Consider the following 25666-nt stretch of genomic DNA (forward strand, 5'->3'; position numbering starts at 1 on the left):
TCTCATTCTCTCTCTCAAATAAATAAATAAAATCTTCAAAAAAAAACCAAAACTCTGTTTTCCCCTTTTATTTGCAGTGACACATCTGCATGTGTGCATGCATCAAATTACCATGCGTACATAGGTTTATTTAGGGGCTCTCTTTCAGACATTTATTTATCTATGCCTGTGACTAAATGAAAGAGTATTACACATTTTGCTTTGTAGTAAATCTCTATCTGGTAGAGTAACTTCTTTCATAATTGTTCTTCAGTCTTTAAGAGTGTCTTGGCTCTTCCTTGTGTTTTCTTACAAGTTTTAGCTTGCACATTTCCATTGAAAAAATGTTGAAATTTTTTTAAATGTTGAAGTTTTAGTTAATATTGCACTGAATCTATTAAGACTTAATATTGTGCTGAATTTATTAAGACTATTAATCTATCATATAGCTTTACATAACTGAGTCTTCCAGTTGATGAGTATGATATATATATTTACTTAAATTTTCTTTATATATCTTTAAATAAAGCCTCATCATGGTCCTTATGGTAAACTTGCCCAAACTTTGTTTTATATTGATCTTTTTAGGCTGCTGTGTAATTTGATAATGTATATATGCAAAAGGTGTGTGGATCTGTTGTCATAATGCTTGGCACGTTGCTTTGCCTCCTTGAGCACCTGGGTTCTCTGTGTGCTGATCATTGTCTAAGAAAAATGTGTTTTGGAAATGCTTTGTGTTTCCTTTCCAGTAGCATAACCATACCAAAACTCATAAAGGACAAAGTCCTTGCTTCAGGTTCTTTGATCAGCACAGACCATGTATTTCTAGGATAGGAATTTTTACATTGCTCATCTGCTGCCAGTGCTTTTTTAAGGATTTCTCCCATTTTTCAGCTTTATTGTTGTGGTTGCTATGGTTGTCCGGACCTGCTCATCACCAACTCAGTTTTATTGTCGGCAGGGTAGGATGGTTGAATTTCTCCTTTGCTACTCTCTTGAAGGTATATAGAGATTTGTGCTATCACCATAATGCAGGGCAGAGTGTCTTAGAAACTTGCTACTTTGGGGTATTTTTTGGCTTTGACTTTTTCCTCCTTATGCTGGAAAGTTTTGAAACTTAAGTCTAGGTCTGTGGTATCCACAAATGCCATCAGAATATGAAAAACTTTGTTGTTTCAATACTCTATTTACCTTTATAAATTCAGACTTTTCTCCATTATTTGGCATGGAAATTTCAGTGTATTTTTTTTTTCATTTCTTCAGAATTTTAGGTTATCTCTTTTAAATTTAGGTAGAATTTTCCTCATTTCAGGTTTGCTTAAAATAATTTGACCTATCCTTATTAGAACTGCACTTTCTGCAATTTATTTTTCACATTGCAGTCAGAAGGATCTTTCTGCATACCTTCATACAAACCTTGCCATATCTTTGTTTTAAAATATTTACTATCTTCTTATCACTTTCATTCCTTTCTTAAAATGGTATCTAAATTTAATATGTAATGATATGACACTTGGGACCTAGAATAGAGATATATTTCACTGTAATCTTTATTCAGGTGATCCTGAAAACCTTTTATTCCAAAAATGCATTTTGTTTTCCTTGCCTCTGGCCTTTGAACATGACGTATTTCTGTATAGAATCTATCCTCCTCAGTCTATTTTTTTCCTTTTATCTTAGACTTATCGTTCAGACCTCAGTTTAAAGATATTCTGACAGGATATAGTATAACTAATAGTTAAACATACTGGGCACCAGTGCAACTTTGCCAGTGTACCTAAAATTTTGTTGTGTGATTAGACTAAATAGTGTACTCTGTGTTTTATATAGTAAACAACAACTGCTAATTTCCATTATTACTAGCTTCTTCATATTCATGCCCTCCCTCACTTGATAAGACTGGGTACTTGCCAAAGTCTACATTTTCATATATCCCTTTCTTGTTGCCTATAAACATCAAAAATTGAGATTTTCATTGTTTAGCCATTGGCTTTTATTAGTGTGTAAGACCTTGAAGGTGGGAACTCTGTCTTACCCATACTTTTATTCACTGTGCCTGATATATAAGTACATCTAGTAAATATTTATTAAATTAACAAGTGAACAAATGAACAATTATTAAATCACTTTTTATATATATTTAGGATAAAAGTATAAAGATGTAGGATATTTCTTAAAATGGTATAGCCAGGGGCTCCTGGGTGGCTCACATTAGATATCTGCCTTCAGCTCAGGTCGCGGTCTCAGGGTCCTGGGATCGAGCCCCGTATCGGTCTCCCTGCTCAGCAGGAGGCCTGCTTCTCCCTCTCCCACTCCCCCTGCTTGGGTTCCCTCTCTAGCTGTCTCTCTCTGTCAAATAAATAAATAAAATCTTTTTAGAAAATGGTATAGCCAATAGAAGAGATTTGGAATTCTTCTAGCGATATACCAACTCTAGGCAAGATGCCAACCTTTAAAATATAATCCGTATGTTGACATAGGACATGAACGTATAATATCTATATTACATTATACTGAAGAAAGTAAGTAATAGATTGAGAACATAGGGATTTAATATCAAAGTATTATGACATTGTATTGGAAAGGTCAAAGTAGTTTTGATGGATGAAGTAGGCTTATAGGTGACGTAACGTGACATTGATAGAACTTCCAGGACACTGTTTGAAAAATCATGCTTCATTGGTGTTCTGTCATACTCAAAACAAAGATAAAAGCAACCTGGCTGAGGACAATGTACGATTTTCATGAAACCTGAAGACCATATACAAATTTGTATATATTAATCACCTGTGACATGATTTTTTTGCAGTTTTACCCAAACCAGTATTAAAGTCAATATTTTCACACATATATTCAACAAATGGCTTTATTTTTATTCTCTTTACAACATAACATAAGTGAATATATTATGTAAATGTAGAGGGGGGATACATTACTAGAAGACATACTTAAATGAATTTACAATTATACTTTAATCTTTTAATTTGTACTTTTTTTCCCTTTGAGCTTTTGACCTGTTGTAACATCACCAATAATTACTATGTAACTGGGCTTTAGTAGATTTACCGAATCTTGGGTTATCTTCAGATGTTTAACATCAACAGTTTGGCAGCACAGACATTGCATTACATAAGTCCTACATCATAAGAAAGAGAAAACTGGAATAATTTAAGACACAGATAGTGCACAATATCATCCTTTAATAAGGAAGTTAATAGAGGTTATAGAATTTGTGTCCAAATCCACCCCAGAATTTTTGGGGGAGGTGGGATCAGAAGAGATAAACATCTATTCTGAAATTCCCATGCAAAAATAGAGAAGATTGTGACTTATAAAGAAGCACATCTTCAGTATTATTTCAGGGAGTGTTAGAAAACCAGGAAGATGCAGTATGAAAGCTTTTGGTCAAACATTTCAATTAGCATGGAAAATATTGATATTATAGTATTAATATATGAAGTTAGAAAGCCATTTTGGAAACTGTGAAAAAATGTAGCAAGGAAATGATTCTTTGAGGCAACAACTTTTGACAACTATAGCACTTTGACCAATATTATGACATGATGAAAGTGATATTTTGGAAGATTACATAGCAGCAGTTAAAATGATTGATTTTGGTAGGGAATAAACTAGAAGCAAAGGGATTGATAAGAGGATTATTGCATTTGCCTTATGTTGTTAAATACAACTGCCACTTGCTTAGAGGGTGCTTAACATCAACTTCAGAATGGAAATTCACTTGTCATAGCATATGCCAGAAGAATGGTGGATAAAAGTGAACATGTATATCCCAGCCCCAATTCAGGTGTCTGTCTTTGAAGTAAATGCCTCAGATAAATTTCCTGAGGTTTTACATGAAATAGATTCAGAGTAATGGCAGGCTCTTCTATGAAATTGCTAACTACTGTGAAATTGAATATAACAGAACAGACAAGAGTGTCAACCTTATCTCTATTACATTCTAAACGCCAAACAGGGCAAGGGGAAGAAATTACAGACACTGATGTACTGTGAAGGAACAGAATAGTGTTTTCAGGATAGGTAGAAGAAAAATATGAGCATTAGGTGACAATTGAAGTGGGATTCAAAATAGATATATAATTTATTTTTGTGTACCCATAAATGTTTAGATATAAGTAATAGATTGAAAGATTCACATGAGATGTCTTAAATTTTAGAATACTTGGAATAACATGCTCTAAGGGAAGATATTTGACTTAACTATTTCAGGTTTTCCATTAAATCGTAGGTCAAGCATCGTATGAAAAAAAATCAACACTAAGAGCTTAATAATCAATTTCTTAGTTGACCACTTCAGTTTCATAGGATTAAAAATCTACATGAGTATGTAGCTATCCTTTGAACCTAATTCACACAGTTGGTTGTGTTTTGATAATTTTTAAATGAGGTCTATAATCCAATTAAGTTAGACATAGAAACCAGTCAGATTATGGAATTTTTACCAGAGGAAGCTTGTCTGCAGACAAGAAGTTAGGGGGGAAATGCAGAGAGAAGCGGAGGTGAGAGATTGTGGGGAGAGGAGGGAGGGAAAATGGGGAAGTGAGAGAATAACAGCTGAACAACGAGTGTGAGCATGAGATACTATAAAAAATGTGCTTCCTGATAATTGATTCCTTCCAATGGAGATAAGGTACGTTTACAATAAATCAGATTCTATGGCATGCTCCTATTCCATGGTGATGATAAGCACACAGAAGCCTCTGCCAACTAGTTTTTGGCTGTTATAACATAAACAAATGACTAAAATGGCTGAGTCTCAGTTATCACAACTGTACAATGAGCACAGAAATATGTTTTTTTGTGAGAACTCAGAGAGATACCTTGTTAAATCATAAGCTCAGTGGCTAGCCCTTGGTTAGTGCTAAAAATAATACCTTTTAAGTGTATTGATACTTTTATTCTGTTTACATGCATGCATCATATATATTTACATACCTCCATACATATGTAACAACAAACACCTTTTTAACTGGTTTGGAATTACTTTCTCTTTTAAAAAGCAGTCCTGCGTGGGATACATATTAATGCTCTTGAACGGATTTACTAGCAACAGATTGTTACTGACTGCAGAGTCTTGGCGTGGTGGCTGCTAATTTCGATTCTTCCACTGTGGCATAAGACAGCGTACCATCATATTACAAATTATCACAACTGATATGACTATTGCTTGTAGTACTTTCATAATGAATCCACAGGCCCACTAAGGCATGGCTTTGGAAGACTTCTAGTCTAATGTGCGTACGTGGGAAGCTGATCATTAGATTTAAAGAAAGTTGAACAAATGTGCCAATGTCATTTCTAACTATTCTCCCTGGAAAGAGACAAGGGCAAGCATAGTGATTATTTTTTCCTCAGATGTGAATCTCCTGTATTTTGTTACTTAGATTTTTAAGATCTGTAAAATCTGGGTTGAGATTAAAACATTCATCTTGCTAAGATCAGCTGCTGATTTTTCAGCAGTGCCTATGGTTTTACAAATAAGCCAATGCTCCTGTTGACAAATATCAGGACTCTCACATATATAATGGGATATTTGTAGAATTGAGGAATCAAATTACAAATAATTGTGAATTCTGGAAGAGTTGGTTAGCAGGCTCTTAACAGTGGCAGATTGGAGATAAGGGCTTGTTATTCACTAGTCATATTCAGTTTTGGTTTTCCGTTTACAGTCTGCATCGGTATAGAGATGAGACTGTGGGGGAGAGTCTGGGGTATTAAATGCCTCACAGTCTTCCATTGCCAGTGGAAGTAAAAGCCAAACAATCTAGTAAATGCATTAATGAAAATGTTAGTGGGACTAGTAGGAATGTGTGTGTCGAGAGCCAAAACAAAATTGGAAATAAGCTCCTCGAACTCTTAGGGAATTTTTATCACTAAAAAACAAGTATTGTTGAGTAGTAAGCAGTTCATGCTTGACTCAACCCAAAAGGTCAGGAAGGAATCTTGCTTCTTTAGCAAGGTTCACCTTGAGTTAAAAATACTGGCACCTGCTCAATATCCCCAAGCCTCATCTATCTTGAAGTAAGTAGATTTCATGAAACAATTGAAATATTTTCCAGACCAAAGAAAAATAATTGTATTTAGAGAAATAAAAAAAATCTAATATAGACAAAGATTAACAGAGAATATTTATACAGATAAAATCTGAAAAGAATTTGCTTATCTGGTTTTGCCCATTTTAGAACTAATATTTGGTTCAAATAGCTAATATATGGATATTGTTAATATATATACCAATAGCAGTTGAGTTTGTCATCAGAAATTATAAAGATGACAAATTCCCTCTCATAATAATAATAATAATACAAAGTATATATTGTTTTTCTAACAGTGAATTATATTGAATATGCAGTATGTCATTAAACCAGTATACAGTTTTATATCTCTAGGGAAGTTATCATACTCTCATGCACTGTGGCTAAAAAAACAACTTGGTGTTGTTACTATGTTTTTCTGAAGCCCTCTTCTTTTTTTCTTTCCTTTCTATGTTCTAGTTCAATCTTCAAGTTACATACTAATTCTTCATCTTTGTTTTATTTCAATACCTCTAATGCATTTTGTTTGTACAAACACTGATAAGTTGGAACAACTTTTGAATTTCATTTTTGGGTTTTTTTGTTGTTGTTGTTTTGTTTTGTTTTAAACCAGCTCGGTGTATCTGTATTCCCTTTGTGGGAATCTGAGTTCTTCTATTCCATTGGCAAAATATTCTATTGAGATTATACGAAAGAATGTTCATCTTTTGTCCAGCTAAACTCATGTTTTATCCAGTCTATGTGAAATGACTGTGTAAAGCTTTAACTTGTCAGCAATGGGTGAAAACAATTAATTTGCATGGATTTTGTTGCAAAATGGATTATGGAATCGTTTGTATAAATCATACACGGCACAACACATTTTTCAGTAAATTAAACACTCCTTTTGTCTGATTTAAAGGAAAGAAGAGCAAAGGAAGTGAGATAAGGAAAGGAAAACATGCTACACATGTTGTCCAGCACCTTTCATCCTATAACCAGAGTCAGGCATTTGAGTGTGTCATTACGCCCTCTCCTATCTGCTAACATGTTCTTTTTCAAATTAGCAGGGCTATTCCTAATCATTCTCCCCCCAAATTTTTACATAAGAGAAGGGAGCCCACTCATTCCTTGAATCATTCTATTCCCTCTAAGATCCTCTCAGAGTGTGGTATCGATTTTGCATTAGATCAAATGTTTTATCTCATGACAGAAGACAGAGTTTGCTACAGTTAAAATTTAAAATATTTTGGGTCAGTTCTTGCAGATAAATGGAGAATTATCTGTTAGTCTCTAAGTGTTCTTCTTAATTTCTTCTCTGTTATGATATTTTGCTCATGAAGTCAGGTATGTCAGTCACTTTTCTATTTGGTCCTATTCACTTCGTATTTATTAGAAAACCAAACATCTTGGGCGCCTGGATGGCTCAGTTGGTTAAGCGACTGCCTTCGGCTCAGGTCATGATCCTGGAGTCCCAGGATAGAAAACCGAACATCTTTGATTTCAGTTATTTTACAGATCCAATGTGGTTTTTCTTCAAATTTTATGTAGAGAATGTAGTATAATTTTCATGAGAATAATGAGAAAATAGCCACTATTAAGGCAAAGAAGAGTGAACTTTGTAGAACAAGATTCTATTGGAAAGGATAGGCGTAAGTTTTTCTGTTACTTCAGTTGGTGCCAATATGAGACTTAGAAAATATAGAAGGGCTAATAAGTTAATGACATGAATCAAAGGACATAGGCTACATGAGCCATTCTTTAAGTTCAAAAGACCATGACATAGTGAATATTGTACAGGGGCTCACAACAATTGTCATGGAAATAAGCGTCTTTGAATGTTTGTAGCTCCATTACTCACAGTCCGATAGAATATCTCCCAGTAAATCAGTTAATCAGAGAAGTAATTTTCTATTCTTTAGCAGCAGTGCATCTTTTATCACCAGGTGGATTTTGCATTAAATACAAAAAACTTAAGAAAATAGAAAGCATGGTATTAAACTTCCATAATAGTAAAGAATATGTGAATATTAGGTGGATTGGCTCAGGTTTGCATTCAGATTTCTCCTGCTCTAAATCCATTCTGGAGTTCCCAAGGGCATGGATTCCTTCTCTGTGGCAGGTTGAGTCCTCTGGTATTGCTCAGGAGTCCCCAGTCCCTGGGGCTTTGAAGGCAGACTTCTGGGGTGGTTCTCTCAGAACCCTTAGGGCCCAGAGCATGGAATATTCAATCTGCTGGGATTGTGGCAACCTTCCAGGAGGGCTGAGTTGAGGGCATGTGTTATGGTGAGTGTCAGGCTCAGAGTTTGCGTTCATGGTGTTGTTGAAAGTGTGGGTTTGCTGGGATTGGTTCAGGTTTGCATTCAAATTTCTCCTGCTCTAAACCCATTCTGGAGTTGCAAATGGCTTGGTTTCCTTCTGTGTGGCAGGCTGAGTCTTCTGGTATTGCTCAGATCTCCCCAGTCCTTGGAGCTCTGGAGCCAGGCTTCTGGGGGTAGTCTTCTCAGAACCCAACCTAGCATTAGAGTTAGAGCCAGGGCCCAGGAGCATGGAAGAGCCGATCTGCCTGGATGTGGCGACCTTCTGGGAGGGCTGAGTTGAGGGTGTGGTTTAAGGTGAGTGTCAGGCTCAAAGTTTGTGTTCAACGTGTCATTGAAAGTGTGTGTTCGCTGGGATTGGCTCAGGTTTGCATTCAAATTTCTCCTGCCCTAAATCCTTTCTGGAGTTCCAAATGGCATGGATTCCTTCTAAATGATAGGCTGAGTCCTCTGGTATTGCTCTGGTTTCCCAAATCCCTGGGGCTTTGGAGCCCGGCTTCTGGGTTGTCCTCTCAGAATCCAACCTAGGGTTAGAGTGGAGGATTTAGTGACATGGGGTAGTTGAGCACAATCACTAACAAAGAATTCTTGAGACGTTTTACTTCAAAGAAAAGATGCTTTTATTATAGCATGCGGACAGGACACATGGGCAGAAAGAGTTGCACTTGTGTTTGTTAAGAGTGACTGATTATACCAGGTTTTCTATCCTGTGGGTGTGAAGGTGGCATTAGGGCTCCAGGAAATTGAGTTTATAGGTTCCTGGAGGTCTGACAATTGTTAAGATTGTGTTTTTCTAGTAAATTATTAAGACAAGTACATACTGGGGGCACCTGGGTGGCTCAGTTGGTTGAGTGACTGCCTTCGGCTCAGGTGATGATCCTGGAGTCCCACAATCGAGTCCCACATCGGGCTCCCTGCTCAGCAGGAAGTCTGCTTCCCCTTCTGACCCTCTTCCCTCTCGTGCTCTCTATCTCTCATTCTATCTCTCTCAAATAAATAAAATCTTAAAAGACAATTACATACTATGATGGAGTTTATGTTCTGCATGACTGATTTTTATCAGTTCACCATTTGTTTCTCCTCTGCCTTTCTTCTTAGGCAGTCATGAGTATCTGAGGAATATCATATGTATCCCACCGTGGGTGGATTAGTGGGCTGTCAGCTTGCCTTTTGCCCTCATTTTTCCTTTTGCCCTCCCATCATGTAGGGTGCACCAAAGTCAAGAAGGGAGAAAGAACAAATACTAGAATTTTGAAGATTCTGGTGTCTATAGCAACAGCAAATATTAAACAAAGTCCAACTGCTTACTAGATTAACATAAATCCTCACACTACCAGTCTCTTTCCATGTTCATGGATCAGAAGATTCAGTGTTGTTAGGATGTCCATTATTTCCAACTTGATATACAGATTCAAAACAATCCCAGTCAAAATCATGGCAAGCTATTTTGTGGATATCAACAAACTGTTTCAGATGATTAACTAGAAAGATGATAGACCTAGTATAAACAAGTCAACACAGACAAAGAACAAAGTTGACTTACACTACATGATATGGAGTCTTACTTTAAAGTCACAGTAATCAAAACAGCATAATATGGTAAGGAAACAGACAAGTAGTTCCATGGGGTAGCATAGAAAATGTGGGAATAGACATACAAAAGTGTACTTAACTGATCTTTGACAAAGGAACAAAGTAAAGGCAATTTGATGGAGAAGTCTTTTTTAACAAATGCTGTTGAACAACTATATACATTATATTACATATAATGTATATATATATACATTATATTACATATACATTTTTGTACAAGGCAGATTTGTGTCTATGCTCATTATATATATATATATGTAATATATATATACACATTATATGTATATATATATAATGAACATAGACACAAATCTGCCTTGTACAAAAATTAATGCAAAATTGATCATTAGCCTGAATATAAAATGCTGAACTCTAAATCTCTTAAAGAAACTCTAGGAGAGAATCTAGATGAACATGGGTTTTATGATGAGTTTTTAATTACAACTACAGACTATTATCAATGCAAGCAATACATAATGAATTTAATCTAATTAACATTAAAAAGTCAACTCTGTGATAGACATTATTGGGAGAATCAAAGGAAAATGCAACAAATGGAGAGAAATTATTTGCAAAACACATATCTGCAAAAGCATTTGTATTCAACATATACAAAAAAATTCAGTAAGAAAATTAACCAAGTTAACAAATGAGCCAAAGATCTAAACAGACATCTTGCCAAAGAAGATATGCAGAAGGCAAATAAGTATGTGAAAATATGCTCAAATTCTGTCATCTGGGAATTTCAAATTAAAACAACAATTCTAATACCTATCAGAATCTCTTAAACCCAGAAAACAGACACTACTAATTGCTGGAAAGATTTTGGAATAATAGACACTCTCATCTATTGCTGGTGGTAGTGAAAATGGTATAGCCAGTATGGAAGAAAGCTTAGCAGTTTTTTGTAAGACAAAAAGCTGGCACTTGCATTCCTAAGTATTTACCCAACTGATTTGAAAATTGATTCAAAACCAGCATGTGAATTTTAATAGCAGCTTTGCTCAGATTTTCTCAAACTTGGAAACAACTAAGTACACTGCAAATAAGTGAACAGACAAATGAACTTGATATATCCATTAATGGAATTTCATTTAATTATTTAAAAAATGAGCAGTCAAGCCTTGGAAGGATATAGATGAATCTTAAAAGCATATTTCTAAGTGAAAGAAGCAGTGTGAAAAAGCTACCCAGTGTATGATTCCATTTATATGACATTACAGAAAAAGAAGAATTACAGAGATGTTAAACAGATCAGAGATAGTTGCTATGTCTTTGACAGGACTCCTCTGAGAAATAACTAATTTTAGGACAGGGCAGGAGATACACAAGAAGCATCTAAAACATCTTGTAGTGCCAGAAAATGAAGTCTTCAATGAAACAAGAAAAACAATAAAATGATGAGGGCATGTCAAAATGATACAGGAGCCAGTTGTAAAGTTCCCAACAACCATTCTGGAATGATTTGAATAAAATAAAATAAAGCGAACATTGCTGCGATAAACATTGGGGTGCAGGTGCCCCTTCAGATCATTACGTCCACAGTAGCCAAACTATGGAGAGCCAGGATGTCCATCAACATATGAATGGATAAAGAAGATGTGGTGTACACACAAATGAAATATTATTCAGCCATCAGAAAGGATGAAAATATGCCATTTACATAGATGTGGATGGAACTGGAGGGTATTATGCTGAGCAAAATAAGTCAATCAGAGAAAGATAATTATATGGTTTCACTCATATGTGGAATATAAGAAACAACATAGAGGATCATAGGGAAAGGGAGGGAAAACTGAATGGGAAATCATCAGAGAGGGAGACAAACCATGAAAGACTCTTTAACTATAGGAAACTAAGGGTTGCTGGAGAGGAGGTGGGTAGAGGGATGGGGCAATTGCATGATGGGCATTAAAGAGGGCACATGATGTGATGAGCACTGGGTGTTACATGGAACTGATAAATTATTGAACTCTACATCTGATACTAATGATGTATTATATGTTGGCTAATTGAATTTAAATTAAAAAAATGAAGTGAAATGAAATGAAATAAAAAAATGATTTATAGCCAAAAGTATAAAATAAATATTTCTGGATCCATACTAAAATAAAGAAATGATTGAACAAAGAAATAATGCTTCTGAAAAATTTCTGGTAGTCTAGGTAGAAAAACGAAATTAGTTCTTAAGGTCAAAATGGGTTGCTTTGTGTCCCTTGATCTTGAATTGAAGAGTAACTGAGTCAGCAGAGAAATGAACTGATTCATCATTGGTTGCTACTTTAAAGAGGAAATTAAGCAGAATTAATTTTGCCCCATACATATAGGAAACACAGTGATCACTCTTCTTGGTGTTTCCTGAATTTGTCAGTGGAAGAGTCTATATGTTGCCTTTAAGGCATGGTACCAAGCATACTGGCAACAGTGAATCCCCTATTCCAGTTTTTACGGAACGGCAAGTTAGTTGTCTCAGAGTCAGAGTTCCTAACCAGCCCTATCTATAAAAATCTAAAACTATTGGCTGAGGTTCTTTTCTCTATGAGAACATTCCTCTACCACAACATTTTCCATCATATTTTCCTAATGAATTTCTACTCCTACCTTAACAAATTCAAGAATATCATTTGTATCTGGTCACTAAAATTTGAAGGACTAAGTGAGAAAATGTGCTCTTTAAAACTGAAAACAGTAAAGTGGTATTAAAATAAAATGTATAAGCAGTTTTAATGAAGTCAGAAGATAATTTACAGATGTCTGAGGGAAGAGTATGGGTGTTTCTTACATTTACAGAAGCCCAAATGTTTCTGTCAAAGACTAAAGAGGATCTTCAAAGTTCAGACCTCAAAAAAGACCCACATTTGCATGTTTTAACATAGCAGGATTATTATACCCAAGTCTCTGTGATATCCAAATAAGGAAAAAAATAAAAGATTACAAAGTTTCTGTATCTTTTTATCCCTTTTAAGTGTGCTTAAATTTTTGATCCTTAAAGAAATGTCTGCACAATGATACATAACTACTTATAAACCTGCTATGAAAATAGCTCTGAAGAATAGGCAGTATCCTATTTTAAATTTATCAAACAACCTCTCTGCGGGTTGTTTCTCTTGTTCAGACACTTTTTACAAATTGAACAATCAAGTTATCATCTCTTAGTGTTAATGAATAAATCGCAATTTCTAGACCTCTAAATTAGAACATCAGCTTGGCCTTTGTTAAAGTTATAATGGCCTGCAAAGTCTCACCTCAAGTCAAAAGACATTAAAATGAAATATTTCCAAAGAAGTTTTAAATCAAAGACTGTCCCCATAAACATTGAAATTTTTCAAAGGAAATGTAGGTTTTCCAAATCAAAGGATGTTTAATGCATATGACCATTTACTAAAATTTATTCATATTTATGCACTCACATACAAAATACTATAGAGTATATTTGTGCATTTGTTTACTTTCTTCTCCTCCATCCAGAAAGTAGACTCAAGGAAGGCAGATACTTTTCTTGTTTTGCTTTGTTTTGTTTTCCACTGCCAGATACTTAGCACCTAGGACTGTTTCATATGTAGAAAGTGCTCAGAAAATACTTGTTGTAGGAATGATTCAATTAGTGAATGAGTCATAAACTTGTTAGCCTATTTCCTACCTAACATATTCTTATATCATTGGCTTAGTTAATATTTTTAAAAGTGTAATTCTGACCTATTTTGATGATCCAGAGTCTTCCATCCAGGAAAATTTATAATAAGCAGTCACTTTAATATTATTTATGATTTGAGAAGGAAACATTTAGAAATGCTGAAATGGGATTATTCACGAGTAATTTATCATCTCTTGATTCATATTTGATTTACTCTGTTTCACTTTGTTTCTAACTGTCAAAAATGTAAATCTGGATTGATTATCCATTATCAAAACCATATTAAGGTAACAAATGCATGTCAGTGCTTCCAAGCTCTCATTGATGGTACAAAACTATGAAACAATATTCTTTGAATAATTTCCTTACAATTTCTGCATCCAAAATAACTGAAAGGAACTTAAAAGAGTGAGTAAAAAGATGTTTTATTTCATTTGGTGTTAATATTATAGTTGACTTATTATTAGCTTTATCATATTATCATACTTCTTTCAGGAAGCTTTCCTTGAACTTCAAATTTTGGTAAAGGGCTCCAGGTGTGTGTGCCCATAGTATTCTGTATATAAAGCTATCATTGCCCCTCAATATAATAATCATATTATATTTATAAAAGTTTACTTTTTCAAAAGTTTACTATTTACCCCGAACCCTGGAATTAATGTGAGGGTCAAGACTGTGGTTATCTTCAGTGTATGTCTTCAGTGTACTCGCTCAGCAACGGTGGTCAAATTGAAGTGATGGAAGAGAATAAAAAGCATTAAGATTTTCTGTCTCTAAACATATGCAAGATTGCCAGAAATTCTGAAAAGTAAAACTCACAACTGGTTAATGTAGAAGAAAGAATTTAAAATATCCCTTGCTAAAAATAAAAAAAAAATCTAAAGCAGCATCTGGATTAACAAAGTTGATTCTTTAACAGTGGATTTAAAAGTAAGCTTTACCGTTATAGAGGCATAAGGAATGCAGTCGTTTAAGCACTATAGTTATGACTTTATTTTAACTGGAAATATCTATCATTATGCAAAATAAAAGGGTAGAGAAGTTGATGCTTAATATTTGTCAATAATAGGAGAATATATATTCCATTAAGAATTTATTATGGTTGAACAGAAGTATAAAATATTAGCTTAGTAGAATGTGTATTGAGATATAACAACTTTAAGATCCTTATTTCAGAAATGATACATTTACATTTTCATTTTATGTATCTGATTACCATTTTTTTGTATGCTGAATGCCTGTATAGGGAGAAAGACTGTCTAAATCTCACCCCCTAAAGTATGGTGTATCATAAAAGGCATAGGGGATTAAAGAGGAAATTAGTGTTTAGTTTCAGTGAAAAATTATACACATTAAGTGTAATGTATTTGGCTCATTTCATTTTCAAGAACTGAGAGTACCAAGTAATATCAACTAATGGGGTATAGAAATAAGATTATCAAAAATGTCATATGAACCCAGTGACAACTGTTCCTATGGAGACTATGGCACAGCTGGGTTATAGAAAGATCTTTGGCATCTCAGGTATTTCTTTGATCCTTCAATAACTGGAATTCTTAATCTTTCAATATTATAGTGAATCAGCTTTATTCTTTGTTGCTGTTGTTACACCACTACTAGTATCTATTCTATTCTACTCTACCTATAACTACTGTACTCTATTTTTATGCAATACACTAGCATATATATGAAATGTAGAATATACACATATATAGAGAGAATAATATAAATACATCTATATAAATATATGACGTAACACAATTATATTTCATGCTAGTCTCTTCTACTCTGTTCCATTTGTTTTCTTTCTAAATGACTTATGTTTAAAAATGATGTTTTATTTCCTGGAATGAATATTTGTGTTCCCAAAATTCATATATTGAAGCCTGATCCCCACTGATGGTATTTGGCTGTGGGGCCTTTGGGAGAAAGATAGGTCATGAGGGTGGATCCCTCACAAATGGGATTAGTGCCCTTATGGAAGAGAAATGAGAGAAATGATCTTTCTCTTCCATGTAAGGACACAGCAAGAAGACAGGGAGAACCTAACTATGCTGGCCCCTTGATCTTGGACTTTCCAGCCTCCAGAACCATGAAGAATACTTTTTTTTTCTTTTTTTCTTATGCTACATTGTTATGATTTTTAGTTAATGCAGCCTGAATGGAGATATTTTCATCAAAACTATCTTCAGAGAACTTGTATTCTGTAGAGCTGTGTTCTTTCATACAGAGGCCTTGAGCCATATATGGCTATATGAATGCATACTTAACCAATTAAACTTAAGCATAGTTAAAAACTAAGTTCTTTGGTCACAGTCGCCACATTTCAAGTGCTCAATAGCCACATGTGGCCATGAGTCCTCTTATTGTACAGCATAGTTTATTAATATTTGTTCACAGAAAGTTTGATTGGTTACCACTGCTATACAAATTAGGAGTAATACGTTAGAGAACTCAAAGCACATCACTAGCACTTCTTAACCCGAGTGACCTTGAACTGTTTCTTGATTCATGTAGGTTTTAATTTCCTCATATTTATACTAAGGACAATAGCAGTTACCTGTATCATTGATTTTCACTATGGTAAATTACTGTACATAAAATCATTTGCAGAGTGACTAATAAGTTGAGAAACTGAATGTACAAATGGATAATAGCCCTATTGTATATAAAAATGAAACTCTGACCTGTAATCTACAGCAACCAATCCAGGAAGCCACAATAGTGTCTGAAGTAACCAGTCCACAAAGCCAACCTATTATCTTTAGCAACCACTTCAAGAAGCCAGGCAATAACCCTTGTAGCAATTGGCCCCAAATGACCAGGATTTGTTAATAACTGACAGCTTCCCTAACTTTTGCCCCCACTTCCAACTTAGGACCGAATGAAGAAAGCTAAATATTCACCCCTAACTAATCACATAACGCGCCCTGCTTGTAGGTAACCACCTGTAGCTTTCCCATGCTAACAGCCTTTAAACAAGGCGTAGCTGAAGCTTTTCCTTTGTCCACCTTAAAGTTTTCCCACTCCTCTGTCTCTGGGTCTCTGCCAAAACGCAAGTTGTAAACCTGCCTTTACTTAGCATTTAATAGAGTCCCTGGATTATTGTACTCTATGAACAATGGTAACCTTTTGAAAAGATTCATTGTAGGGCGCCTGGGTGGCTCAGTTGGTTAAGCGACTGCCTTCGGCTCAGGTCATGATCCTGGAGTCCCTGGATCGAGTCCCACATTGGGCTCCCTGCTCGGCAGGGAGTCTGTTTCTCCCTCTGACCCTCCCCCCATCTCATGTGCTTTCTCTCTCTTTCATTCTCTCTCTCTCTCAAATAAATAAATAAAATCTTAAAAAAAAGAAAAGATTCAGTGTATGCAGTCATCCTGTTGCCTATACTGAAAATCCAACCTTTACAAAAGACAATACCACTTTGTTTCTGCATGTGACTTACAGATTTAAGAAAGGAGGCATGGTGATTTACAATGGCACATATGTCATTTGTGGACTTACCTATATTCGGGCTGGCTCTTGATTTGTATGCTGTTTTGCTCCTGTCTTGTGTCAACCTCCAACCCTTTCTAAGGAAAAGTCTAACAACAACAACACCCATGACTTGCATAAAACACCAGATTTGGGGAAGTAACACTCTTCTTTTATGGCATTGCAGAGTCTATTCAAGAGATCAAGATATTAGCAAATATTTTAGAACAGTGATACAGGATCCCTTTTCTACATGACTTCAACCTACTTATAACTGTGATGATTTCCATTAGAACTATGGACTTACAGAATTACATGTCTTTTTTTGTTCACCTTTCATAGGAAAGGAAAGGGTTAATTCTCATATTAACCAGGAATGCTGCCTCTATTTTCTTTTTCTTTTTTTTTTTTTTTTTCAGTTCTTTTTCTTTAAATTTAAGTCCACTTTAGTTAACATATAGTGTATTATTAGTTTCAGGGGTAGGAATTAGTGATTCGTCAGTTGCATATAACACCCAGTGCTCATTACATCACGTGCCCTCCTTAATGCCCATCTCCCAATTACCCTATCCCTCACCCCCTCTCCTCCAGCGACCCTTAGTTTGTTTCCTGTAGTTAAGAGTCTCTTATGGTTTGCCTCCAGCTCTATTTTCATCTTATTTTATTTTTCCTTCCCTCTCCCTATGTTCATCAGTTTTGTTTCTTAAATTCCACAGATGAGTGAAATTATATGGTATTTGTCCTACTCTGAATGACTTATTTCACTTTGCATAATGCCCTCTAATTCCATCCACATTGTGGCAAATGGAAAAAATTAATCATTTTTGGTGGTTGAGTAATATTCCATTCCATTATGTATACACCACCTCTTCTTTATTCATTCATCTGTCTGCGGACATCTGGGCTCTTTCCATAGTTTGGCTCTTGGGGACATTGCTGCTATAAATATTGGGGTGCACGTGCCCCTTCGAATCACTATGTTTATATCCTTCGGATAAATACATAATAGTGCAGTTGCTAGGTTGTAGGGTAGGTCTATTTTAACTTTTTGGGGAACCTCCACACTGTTTTCCAGAGTGGCTACACCAGTTTGCAGTCCTGTTATCTCTATTTTCAAATGAATACAAATATGTTCATGAATTTTCAAACCATTTCCAAAAGGAAGATTCTACATTTTACAAGACATATCCAGGATCTGTTCATACTGACAGGTCACCTTTATAGGAACTTAGGGATAAAATTATATAATGTATAATAGTGGTGCTAGAAAAAATGATCCATATAAAGCAATAATAAATCTAAAGTGTGCTATAAATTGAAACCTCAAAAATGCTTCACAATATAAATCATCTGGATATTAAACAAGTAAGGTACACTAAGAATATGCTTTAAAATTATCAGAAGAGCAAGAGATAAATGGTCTTAAAAAGATGGACATTCAAGGAAATTATTCCTTAATAAATAACAGAGAAAAAATATTCCTTAATAAACAAAAGAGAACAAAATTAAAGACAAAATATCACAGATCTCATAATCTATTTGTTAAAATTATTTCCCTCATTTTCTCCTCCATTTTGAGTTTAGAAGACCTCAGACATTTTTTTTTTTCCTACTCTGGGAGCTAAGTAAAGGAATTCCAATATTCAGCTTTGAAATTATAGATGATTCTAACCACTAGTAAAGGTCTTTTCACCAAGATTAGGAGAAAACTACCTTTTCCTCTTATAGCACACACACAAAAAGTATTATCCTGAATTTTAAAAACTGATCTAGCTAAGTTTATTTCTAACAAGACTCTTCTCTGAAAAGTAAAATTATTCTGCAATGTTAGAAAATTTAGAATCATTTGCCTGGTTGTAATTTGCTGCACTGAATAATAATAACACTAGCATCTCTGTTTTTTTCAAATGTCTATAAACTTTTCCCTGCAGAGATAATAGGGAATGACTGTACTTCATTCAGCCCCTTGGAAACTTAGAGGAGAAAAAAAAATTGAAGCATCTGTTTTTCTTTTGACATTTACATTACCAACTTTTACAATATTTATTAATGGCTATATTTATTTTATTGTAAGAACAGCTAAGGAATGCTTTCAAATCTCTGATTTGAGGCATTTCCATGCATTCATTTATATAATTAGCATATAAACTTACAGGTGTTGTCAAAAGATTTTGTCTTTAGATTCCCTTCTGACTAGTGGATGTGATGTTTGGGGTGTGTGTGTGTGTGTGTGTGTGTGTGTGTGTGTAATTACTGAAGCTGTGAGCAGTTTATTTCCTGTGTTTTTACTCATATGAAATTGTATTTCTGCTACTTTCCTAGACAAATTAAAAATTGCAATCAGGGGCGCCTGGGTGGCTCAGTTGGTTAAGCGACTGCCTTCGGCTCAGGTCATGATCCTGGAGTCCCGAAATCGAGTCCCGCATCGGGCTCCCTGCTCAGCGGGGAGTCTGCTTCTCCATCTGACCCTCCCCTCCTCATGCTCTCTCTCTCTATCTCATTCTGTCTCTCAAATAAATAAATAAAATCTTTAAAAAAATTGCAATCAATTTAAGATACTTTGGATTTCACTGGGTCTTCTGGAACTCATTGCTTAAGTTTTTGTTTGATCTGATTGACAAGTGAAATAGAGATGAACATAAACTGTTTTAATTTTGTTTTTGCAGTTAATTTGTTTCCATTGTAAAGATGCTTATAGGGGTTGTTTATGCTGTCTCTTGTTTACTTTGTAATTTTAAACATTCTCTGAGATAGACAAATTGATCTCTTCACTAATTTGCAGTCTCATTTTTCTAATTCATTAGTTTCTATTCATAATTTGAAAAACAAATTCCCCATTCCTTGATTATTTTCTCTTTCTTATTTATATAAACTATTGCTTCTCTTCTTTACTCTTGTTTCATCTCCATCCCTTTCTCCTATGTTTTAAACAATTTCAGGAGCTCTGCTTTGATTTTCAAAATGTCTTCTGAATCCAAGCCGTTTTGGATTAGTTCTACTACTTTATTAAATATAATTTTTAATTTTGAGTCATTTATCCTAATTCCCAGATTTCCTCTTATCTCTCACCTAGCTTCATAGTTGTATAATATTTTGGAATTTTTCACACACAGGACCATATGCATTCCTTTAAAATTATTATGAGCCTAGTTTTCTTGTATTGATTCTACATTAAAAAGATTTATAAGACTATAGAGTTGTTCAACTGTTTTGTGCTATTATATTTTATGCTCATTGCATGTTATTTTTCCTTTTTTATCTTTATACATTTTTTATCTACAATTGGAAGTGGAACTTTGATTTAGAGAACCATGTAGACTCCTCTATCTAAATGTTTTAAGAACTGACACAGGCTTAAATTCACCATTTCAAAAAATCTCCTATGGAGAAGTGGGAGAAAGCCAGATCTGAAAGATTTTTTGGCAGGGAGCTTTAACTTTGTGATTATTAGAGCTCCTTCCTGGTTTGCTCTGGCATCGAAGAGATAACTTTGCCTGGTGGCTCTGCTCTTTGTTCTCATTATGGATTAGCTAAAGCAGTGCTTCTTAATTTGGTAAATGATTCTCTGATGATGAGCCTGGAAGTTTTCTGTGTTTTTCAAATTTGTTCCCATCGGTATTTTTTCTAGCAAAATTCCTTAAAATCTTTGACATTTACATGCCACTCTCACACCATTTTCAAAAAGGATGGGAATTAGGCCCCTATTTTACCTTCCTGTGATTCTTTAAGTAGGACTCCTGCATGAAATCTAACATTTGGGGCAGGTATTTTATGTCAAACCTACTGCGATTGTTTTTTTAATCCAAAGCCTGTTTTTGTTCAGCTTTTCTCATACACATAGTTCCAAGAGCCCAAATGTTTGAATACTCCTTTTACCTAAAGCCATTGGCAAATTTTGTTTTGACTTCATGTTTAAAATTTTTAGCTTTTATTTTCCATCTCTTCTTTAGACCTTCTCTCAGATAGGCTCTTAAGCAATATCTAAGATCCTATTGACCTCGCTTCTGATTCAAGTCACAGTTAGGGAAAACAATTCTGCACAGGCTTTGACATACTTCACCCCAAAAAGGTCTCACTTTAGTAGCTGCCACATTTCTCTGGCTTGTCAGGAACGTCTCGATGATGTGTCTTGGGGTGTCTACAGAGAGCTTCTTGACACCTATACGTGCGCGTCCCACAAAGGCAGCGGAGACAGCGGCCTAGGGGGAATCTTCAACCAGTAAGAGAAGAAACAATGATTATGACTTCTCTATCCCTTCCCTCAGTAGTCTATGTTGAGACACATTTATAGGATTCCTCAGAGGTTCCTGGAGGATAAGAACACTAATCCCCCACAGGAAATCTCAACTCAAAAATGCATCCTTGTATTGGCCTTTTCTCCAACTTCTCTCATTTTATTCCCACTCCTTCTCCTGGAATCACATTGTAAACAAATAGCCTTTGAGCTAGACATTAACTCGCACTAAGCTTTAGGAAGGGAACCCAGGCTGACTGTTGGTACAAAGAGCAGGCCCACTATGCATCACATAGCATTCAGTAAGTGGGCCACGTAGCTACCTGATGGCAGAAGGGCCACATTGTGGTGGTAAGTGAGGTGATGACCAGCCTGGGCATACAAAATGATCACACTTTTCTAGAATGTCATGAGTGAAGGATTCTGATAAGGTACATGAGGAAGTTGGAGCATTGCATAACCCAGTAAATAATTTCCTTAAAATAAAATTCTGGGCATGTTGGGCAAGCTAGAAGCTTCCATGGCTGAACTGAAGAGACCCATGTTTCTTGGAACTACAAGGATTTTGTGGATAAAAACAGGCCCTAGTTTTAATTTTAAGAGTGGCTGAGCAGCAAAAAATATTGAATGCATAGTTTTTGCAGACATCTTAGGCTAGCTATTCACTCTAATAAGAAAATAGTGAGATTCAGGGGTGCCTGGGTGGCTCAGTCGTTAGCTCATGATCCTGGGGTCCTGGGATTGAGCGCCACGTCTGGCTCCCTGCTCCGAAGGAGGCCTGCTTCTTCCTCTCCCACTCCCCCTGCTTGTGTTCCCTCTCTCACTGTGTCTCTCTCTGTCAAATAAATAAAATCTTTAAAAAGAAATAATAAGATTCAGAGATCTGTGATTGGGATATCTCAGTAGATGACTGAGAATTTTGAACCTTCAGATTCTGATTAATCCTCCAGACAAAGTGGAGGACATAACTTCTCTTATTTGTTAGAGAAGAACAAGATGATACTTGTCTTTGTTGAGGTCCACATCTGCTTCTGTTTATTTCCTCCTGGACCAATATCTAGGCAGGCTTCAGAACACACCAACAGGGCAATAGAGATTTTGCTCTAAGGAAGGGTCTTACATGGGAAGAATTGGAGTTCCTAATTAATATAGACCAAAAGGAAAACAAAGGAACATGTGAATGAATAGATCTTTTTGAAATTGAACCGGTGAGCAGAATTTAAAACTTGGCAAAGAGGAACTTATTGACATGAGAGCACATATTCATGTCTTGTGTTTAACTTCTTACTCAGGACACTTGGAGCTAGTGCTAACACTTTGCTGAGATGATTCCTCAATTGTGAACATAATCATGGCCTGCTGTAAATGAGGTGAAATGATGAAATTGTCACAGTAAAGTTTTGAAGAAGGATTCAGAAGGCTACCTAAGTGATGGGGATGTTAGAATGGATCTGCTATTTAAGAGTGAAGAATGTCTCCTACCTCCACTAAGGCAATAAGAGATGCACTGGTGAGGGGGCCTTGGAACTTTAGATCATATCAATGTTTGATATAATATGTAGGCTGGAATTGACTTTAAAAATGCCACCATAGGCCTAGATTCCTTGGTATTAATGGATATTATATATTAGATGCTGCAGTGGAAAATTCTAGTCCCTTGCCTAGTTTCTAGGTCTAAGTTTACAGACTAAAGAGGATATTTTATCCTTTTAATGAAGCTCTCTATGGTATCACCTCAAATATATGAAGTCAGTATATCTCCAGTGTTTTCCTAAATTGCATGTAGGCATTTTTCAGGGAACTATGCATTGAAGAAAGTAAAATTCTAAAACCTTGTGTATGCTATTGAATGTAGGACCTGAAGTACCAGGGGATCCAAATTGATATCATGGTCCTTCAATAAAGAAGAGGACTTGAAGTGGTGAGCACTGGGCATTTTATGTAGGTGATGAATCACTAGATTCTACATCTGAACCTAATATTACACTGCATGTTCACCAACTGGAATTTAAATAAAAACTTGAAGAAAAAAATGACAAATGAAGAAGTCTTATTTGACAAGATAAAAATTTATCTGTCTGTCTATCGCTCTCTCTCTTTATGCAGTGAAGTCCTGGCACAGGTTCACTTTGCCTGGGGCTAATGGATTTGTGGACCCACACTGTAGTCTTTTCTTTAGTTCTAGAGTGTATGCTTGCAATTGATTCACATAGTAGTGAACAGGAATCCCACACTTGTTTCCTGACTGTGAAATAAGAGCTATCACAGTAGGAAAGGCTCTCTCTAAACCCAATCCCCAACCTAGCCAAGAAAGTAAATCAGAAGTGATAAGCAAGACCACATTCCAGGGAGAATTCAGAAATTAGGTGCCCCATGAAAGATTTAAAGGATTAAAAGGTGTTGGTGCTTACCATTTCCCCATAAAACTCTCCTATGTATGTGTCCCTGAAAGAAATCAGCCACAGATAAGTGTAAGATAAACCAAGAAGTCATAACCCTACTCATAGTTGCTAGGCCAGAAGTGGTATTTTTGTTGGTAATACTGTAAAACATGTTATGAGGTACTAATCTGGCAATTGTCTTTTCTGTTCCCTCAGTAAGAAGGGTCAAATGGAGTTCACAGTCACTGTTTTGTCCTAGGGCTTTCCATGTTTCAGTTACCGTGTAGACCACAGGAAACTAAATTATCTGAACTTAGTAGTCTCTATTATATTGATGGCATTTTGCTAATGGACCTGGCAAACACTCTTCATGCACTCTCAGTAAGATTCTTATACCCAAGTGTGCAGATAAAAAGAATCCATGAAAAATTTAAAGGTCTATTCCCATGAAGCATTTAAGTCCAATGACTTGGTAATTTCCAGGACATCTCCCCTAAAGCGATGATCAAGTTATTGTATTTTCCATTCTTTGTCCCCTGCAGTGAGTAGGAGACATAGCACTCAGTACATTGCTATGGAATTTTAAGGCACTATATGCCACACTTTTGGATTCTTATTTTATTGATTAAATTATGTAGAAGTTTGTCAGTTTACAGTAGGGCCTAGAACTATAGAGGACTCTGTAGCGGTACCAAGCTTCAGTGAAATTTTTCTGCCTCTGAAAACAAACCAACCTTGAAAAGATGCATATGAATTTGCTTGTAGGAGTGAGCACAAAGCATATGGATTTTGGTTTCTCTTATTATTACCCACCAAAGAGCATCAACAAATTGCAAAGAAGGCATTCAGTAAAGAATGGACTGAAGGAGTCATTTTCTCAATGTTAGCTGACCTCTCTCTTCTAACACCCCAGTGTTTAATCAAAGGCTTGTGAAATGAAATAGCTATAGTAGCAAGGAGAGAGGACATGCATGGGCAATACCAACTCCCTCTTACCAGGCTATTGTGAACTCCCTCTTACATGCTAGCACCTTGGTGCCAAGTTGAAGGATGCAAACATCTTTTACCTATAGATCCAGCAATTTGCCTTTAGAGGAATTTACACATACTCTAGATCAAAACGACTTTTCCCTGCTCCTGTTGCCTCCACCAACACCACAATGTGAGTACTTACAATATGCCTGACTCATCAGCAAGAGACCCTGTTAAATATCACATCAGACCCAGAAGCCACATTTAAAGCAATTTAAATTTGGCCTGGTGCTGTAGTCTGTTAAAGATTTAGCTAATCCCTGCAAGGTTAGGGAGCTTTTTATTCAGGATGAAATATATGCCCTATACCAACAGCCAATACGTGATCCTAAACTCCCCTTTCCCCCAAATCTAGAGGACTTAGAATTAGAACATGGAGAGTAGCATTGGCTTCTCTTGTATCCTTTTCACAAGTCACCCATTTGTGGAGTATGTGGTCCTTTTTACTATTAATGTAGGCTCTGCCAAGTCTGAGTCCCTGGCTCCCTTTCGAGGAATGCCCCCTGGCCAATGAGGGTTCTTCCTGCCAATGAGTTAAAGGTAAATAGAAGATTTATCATACTGGCTGGAGTTACTGATCCTAGTATCCTTGGAAAGCTGGACCTATGTCATGAACTCAAGAGATTCTCCAGAGTGTCGCTTGATGCTTTGTTCCAGTGATAACTGAATAGAGCATGCAGTAAGGTTAGCCCAACAAAGGCAAGACCACGAAGGGCTCAGACATTCTAGGGAAGGAAAGTCTGCACTACAGCAGGCAGGAATCTCAGTACACTGTAAGGACAGGCCAGGAGTGAAGGAAACCTAGAATTAGAGATGTAAAACGGAGCTGATAAATATTCATTATGACAACCTTTATTTTTTCCTGTCAAATACCTGGACACTGCAAATAATATCTTATATTTTTCTTGGGTAAATAATCCATCCCATCTTCCCTGCTTATCTGGTATGATGGAAAGTAAGCATGTGTTACAATTGTTTCATCTATC

This window comes from Eumetopias jubatus, unplaced genomic scaffold, assembly GCF_037043125.1.
Source record: "Eumetopias jubatus isolate StellerSeaLion01/CBP00866 unplaced genomic scaffold, mEumJub1_p1.0 scaffold_3, whole genome shotgun sequence".
Classification (NCBI taxonomy): domain Eukaryota; kingdom Metazoa; phylum Chordata; class Mammalia; order Carnivora; family Otariidae; genus Eumetopias; species Eumetopias jubatus.